Source organism: Schistocerca piceifrons, chromosome 1 (assembly GCF_021461385.2).
Source record: "Schistocerca piceifrons isolate TAMUIC-IGC-003096 chromosome 1, iqSchPice1.1, whole genome shotgun sequence".
Classification (NCBI taxonomy): Eukaryota; Metazoa; Arthropoda; class Insecta; order Orthoptera; family Acrididae; genus Schistocerca; species Schistocerca piceifrons.
In genome coordinates this window covers 340550817-340557148 of record NC_060138.1, presented here as the reverse complement: position 1 = coordinate 340557148, position 6332 = coordinate 340550817, and the positions used below count along the sequence as shown (strand labels likewise).

The window sequence follows — 6332 nt, the reverse complement described above, 5'->3', positions numbered from 1 at the left end:
TAGGTTCCAATGTGATACATGTACCTTTGTGAACTTATCATTTCTGAGAACGCATGCTGTTATAGCGTGATTACCTGTAAATAGCACATTAATGCAATAAATGTTCAAAATGATGTCCGTCAACCGCAATGCATTTGGCAATACATGTAACGACATTCCTCTCAACAGCGAGTAGTTCGCCTTCCATAATGTTCGCACATACACTGACAATGCGCTGACGCATGTCAGGCGTTGTCGGTGGATCACGATAGCAAATATCCTTCAACTTTCCCCAAAGAAAGGAATCCGGGGACGTCAGATCCGGTGAACGTGCGGGCCATGGTATGGTGCTTCGACGACCAATCCACCTGTCATGAAATATGCTATTCAATGCCGCTTCAACCGCACGCAAGCTATGCGCTGGACATCCATCATGTTGGAAGCATATCGCCATTCTGTCATGTAGTGAAACATCTTGTAGTAACATCGGTAGAACATTACGTAGGAAATCAGCATACACTGCACCATTTAGATTGCCAACGATAAAATGGGGGCCAATTATCCTTCCTCCCATAGTGCCGCACCGTACATTAACCCGCCAAGGTCGCTGATGTTCCACTTGTCGCAGCCATCGTGGATTTTCCGTTGCCCAATAGTGCATATTACGCCGGTTTACGTTACTGCTGTTGGTGAATGCTCTTCGTCGCTAAATAGAACGCGTGCAAAAAATCTGTCATCGTCCTGTAATTTCTCTTGTGCCCAATGGCAGAACTGTACACGACGTTCAAAGTCGTCGTCATGCAATTCCTGGTGCATAGAAATATGGTACGGGTGCAATCGATGTTGATGTAGCATTCTCAACACTGACGTTTTGAGATTCCCGATCCTCGCGCAATTTGTCTGCTACTGATGTGCGGATTAACCGCGACAGCAGCTAAAACACCTACTTGAGCATCATCATTTGCTGCAGGTCGTGGTTGACGCCTCACATGTGGCTGAATACCTCCTATTTCCTTAAATAACGTAACTATCCGGCGATCGGTCCGGAAACCTCGATGGTGTCGTCCAGGATACCGAGCAGCATACAAAGCACACGCCCGTTGAACATGTTGATCACAATAGCCGTACATCAACACGATATCGACCTTTTCCGCAATTGGTAAACGGTCCGTTTTAACACGGGTGATGTACCACGAAGCAAATACCGTCCGCACTGGCGGAATATTACGTGATACCACGTACTTATAAGTTTGTGAGTATTACAGAGCCATCTATCACAAAGCGAAAAAAGTGGTCCAACTAAAACATTAATATTTCCTTACGTACTACATGAATATGTAATAAAAATGGGGGTTCCTATTTTAAAAAAACCCAATTTATATCCGCTTGACCTATGGCAGCGCCATCTAGCGGGCACTGTAGGCGCCTGTGAAGTCGTAGGAACGGTATAGGGGCCGAGCAGAATGGTCCAATTGTTTGCCGAAAATCTTTGTTCGTATGTTGATAAGGGCGCTGTTCACTGTGTGCGAATAACTTCGAGAAGTAACTCATTTCGACAGTTCGTCGGCTCGTGGAGGCTGGAGCAGACTAAGACGAAAAAGTTTAGTAAACAATGGACGTACTGAAAACATGGGATGGTGTATCAGAGGGTTGCCATTGTCCGTTGTGCACGTTGGCATTGTTTCGTGTGAGATCACTCATCTGACGCGTCGTTGCTTAGGTTTAATCGCTGGAGGTTGTGTAGCACACGAATATTCAGTATAATAATGTGGCAGAAAATACGACAATGCAATTTTGCCGTTTTTAGTTTGGTCCAAGTGTGTAGCAGCGGACGCCGCTAATGCCTGCATTTTCGTAGCACTATTACCGGCGCGGTAGCAGTACGTGAAAATACAGCGCAACATGGCAGTTGAGGGTCAGTATTGTCGTTCTACGGTACTGGTGAGATATGTTGGAACATAAACTGCACTTGTTCCTAAGTACATAAAATACCCGACTGTTCATTAACGCACTGGTTACAAAGAACATCCAAGATGTTAACACCGACTGCTGTTCACATTACTCGGTGTCGTCGAGGTCAGCGATATGAGTCTGACCTCGGAGCAGCGATATAGTTCTTCCAGTCCCCATATTTATATTGAACTAATAAGAAAGTCTCAAAATCTTTTGGAAAACGTGAAGGTAGTAAAAAAAGTTTGGTACCAGTGAGACGCGGGCCGGCACCACATCACCAGTTATTTTTTTATAGTATGTCTCTACTCATTAAGCTACACTGACTATGAATATGTTGCAACCACATTTTAGCATCTTCTGAAAGCTTTAATCGTAGATGTGTCATTTACAGTCATTCAATGATAACAAATTTCACCACGATCAATGCATTTCTTATGGATCGTCAATGTGCTGTTGCCTTGCAACGGCATAGTTTCATAATATGCAACTCACAATAATTCTTTAACTATAAGTATGCCGTTTCCAGAATGAGATTTTCACTCTGCAGCGGAGTGTGCGCTGATATGAAACTTCCTGGCAGATTAAAACTATGTGCCGGACCGAGACTCGAACTCGGGACCTTTGCCTTTCGCGGGCAAGTGCTCTACCAACTGAGCTACCCAAGCACGACTCACGCCCCCTCCTCACAGGTTTACTTCTGCCAGTACCTCGTCTCCTACGTTCCAAACTTTACAGAAGCTCTCCTTTCTTTCAGGACTGCTAGTTCTGCAAGGTTCGCAGGAGAGCTTCTGCAAACTTTACACAAGCTCTCCTTTCTTTCAGGAGTGCTAGTTCTGCAAGGTTCGCAGGAGAGCTTCTGCAAAATTTGGAAGGTAGGAGACAAGGTACTGGCAGAAGTAAACCTGTGAGGAGGGGGCGTGAGTCGTGCTTGGGTAGCTCAGTTGGTAGAGCACTTGCCCGCGTAAGGCAAAGGTCCCGAGTTCGAGTCTCGGTCCGGCACACAGTTTTAATCTGCTAGGAAGTTTCATGAGTATGACGTTTCTGGCAATTTTATTGCAACAAATCGCTAGAGACGGATTTTCGAAAGATCCTCAGTTTGCCGTGCTTAGAAATGGCTTATATACATATGGGCTTTAGCTGAAAGCTAATACGGCGTCTCGTGACTCTGTACTAAACATAGTTGGCGAGATGTGACGCAGGTGGCGTTTTAACATCCCACCGGTCTACGTTCAAACACACATTCAGAATATTTGACATGCTAAATATTGCTCTGCACGTTTGCAGAGACTCCTCAATGTGCTTTTCCCCGTACGATTTCAGAAACTCGGCACGGTCCGTGTGCCGACGACTTTACAGTGCCGTCGTTACACAGTGTCGAATGGCAGCGGGGCGTAGAGCAGAGGGTAGCAATAACTGCGGACGACCGAGGGCCGCATACGCGCGGTACCTGTGTGTCAGCTATGTGATCAAAAGTATCCGAACACCTGGCTGAAAATGGCTAACAAGTTCGTGGCGCCCGCCGTCGGTAACGCTGGAATTCAATACGGTGTTAGCCCATGACTGCTCCCTCTCTCGCAACACGACGCCGGACACAGACGCCCCATCGCGAGGACAGAAACCTCACGGACGTGGCAGCAATAGGCTGCCCGGCGGATGAGCGGCGAGTCAGCGGGTGGGTCACGCGCAGCTAGGCGGCATTATCAGCGTGGGGGGCGGCGCGAATATGACGGCCGGCAGGCTTCCTTTAGGCACGGTGTGGCCCCATTACACTCTCGGGCAGGCGGGCAGCGGGTAGGCGACAAGGGCGGGCAGATCTTTGAGCCACGCCCACTGAGGACAGCAAGCCTATGCCGCTGATGAGGACACGGGAGCGGCACGAACGCGACACGTGTTTCTTGCACTCTTCATGCATGTGGACGACTGTGAAACAGCGCCACACTATGCATGGCAACAGTTGACTGCGCACAGCACGGCGCCGCAGTGCATACAGGTAAGAAGAGAGGCCTTTCCCGTGGGGAAGAACCGGACGGCATGTGCCTTGAACCTCCACACCTTGGGTACCTACCACGCCTAGCGCAGCATCAGTCTCTTTGGGGTCTTCTCTGTGTCTGCTTGTTTGCCCATACCTCATCTCGCCTTTCTGTTCCAGAAATGTTCAAATGTGTGTGAAATCTTATGGACTTAACTGCTAAGGTCATCAGTCCCTAAGCTTACACACTACTTAACCTAAATTATCCTAAGCACAAACACACACACCCATGCCCGGGGGAGGACTCGAACCTCCGCCGGGACCAGCCGCACAGTCCATGACTGCAGCGCCCAAGACCGCTCGGCTAATCCAGTGCGGCGCCTTTCTGTAGGGTCTGGTTTAGATAAGTTACTTTTCAAATTATGGTAACCTATTCATTTTACGAAAGCCGACAGCGTAAGTCGGTACTAAACTTTGTTTACGTATAGACGAGACCGACAGCGTCCGACAACGCTCGACAGCACACAATTGACTCACGCCACTCGGAACAAGGTGTCTGATTATTTTCTGGAAACTGCATTAGATGATTAATTGTGTCATTTTATGCTCGTAACATGCTTTCCTACCTCTTGAATTTTACTATTCTTTAATAAAAGTGGAAATGAAATTCAAATAATTTGAAAGGCCGCTAAAACGCTCCATTAGAATCATGTTATGAGCTCGCTGCTCCTATTGTTGTAGTGCTAATTGTCAATGATGTATTGTTTTGGAATTAACGTTTCAAAAAATGGGTTACAAATTGTGTGTAGTACCATACTGTACAAATACATTTATAAAAAAAGTCATCCAAAGTTATTTTTGGATGCTACAGAGAATGAGAAGACGCGTAAAATGTGGTTGCACTGTACCGGCAAATTGCCAGCATTTCGACGCAGAAATTCACTAACTTGCACTGTGAAGTTAGTATTAACTTACCTCCGAGATACGCTCTCCCACTATTACAAAGAAGGATAGCGTCATTCAACAAAATTAAATTCGTAGTGAAAACTGTCGTTTTCCTAACTACACCTCAATTATTCGGTAGTTCAGTTGTTAGCTCAGTTGCACGCAATCGAAATCTATACACACATCAAAAAAAGTTTTACATCACCCTGGTTCCCAGAACTCCTGAAGATAGACGTTGACTGTGGATATTGTATCACAGACACAGTCCCTTTGACTGTTCAGAGATGTCACTAAACCAGCCCAAAGATGTTAACAACCACGCATGAGCAGCGCCTATTAGACGGAGGGTGTCCGACAGCCGATCAGTTCCAGTCATTCCACAAGGAAGGAGGTACACGGCTCGTGTTGTCTGTAGTTCAACCATGCATCGACGGTCAATACCGCTGTTCGATCGCGTTAGCATTGTTACTTTGTGCCATAAAGGGCTCTCAACAAGGGAAGTAGCCAGGCGCCTCGGAGTGAACCAAAGCGATATTGTTCGGACATGGAGGATACACAGAAAGACAGGAACTGTCGACGACATGTCTCGCTCAGGCCGCCCAAGGGCTACTACTGCAGTGGATGACCGCTAGCTACGGATTATAGCTCGGAGTAACCCCTAACAGCAACATCACCATGTTGAATAATGCTTTTCGTGCAGCCACAGGCCGTCGTGTTACGACTCAAACTGCGCGCAGTAGGCTGCATGATGCGCAACTTCACGCCCGACTTTCATGGCGAGGTCCATCTTTGCAACCACGACACCATGCAGCGCGGTACAGATGGGCCCAACAACATGCCGAATGGACCGCTCAGGATTGGCATCAACTTCTCTTCAGCGACGAGTGTCGCATATGCCTTCAACCAGACAATCGTCAGAGACGTCTTTGGAGGCAACCCGGTCATGCTGAACGCCTTAGACACACTGTCCAGTGAGTGCAACAAGGTGGAGGTTCCTGCTGTTTTGGGGTGGAATGATGTGAGACCGACGTACGCCGCTGGTGATCATGGAAGGCGCAGTAACGGTTGTACGATACGTGAATGCCATTCTCCGACGCATAGTGCAACCATATCGGCAGCATATTGGCGAGGCATTCATGGACAACAATTTGCGCCCCCTTCGTGTTCATCTTGTGAATGACTTCCTTCAGGATAACGACATCGCTCGACTAGTGCTGTCAGCATGTTCTCCAGACATGAACCACATGAACATGCCTGGGATAGATTGAAAAGGGCTGTTTATGGACGACATGACCCACGAACCACTCTGAGGGATTTACGCCGAATCGCCATTGAGGAGAGGGACAATCAGCACAAACAGTGCCTTGATGAACTTGTGGATAGTGTGGCACGACGAATACAGACATTCATCAATGCAAGAGAACGTGCTACTGGGTAAAAGAGGTACCGATGTGTTCAGCAGTCTGGACCACCACCTCTGAAGGTC

The 6332-nt window shown here is 47.6% G+C and overlaps 1 non-coding gene across 1 annotated transcript; it reads left to right on the top strand.

Moving 5' to 3' along the window:
- The first annotated feature begins 2857 nt into the window (after nucleotides 1-2857).
- Nucleotides 2858-2932, top strand: Trnat-cgu. Its single transcript has one exon. It is a non-coding gene; the product is annotated as a tRNA-Thr (tRNA).
- Nucleotides 2933-6332: the final 3400 nt, after the last annotated feature.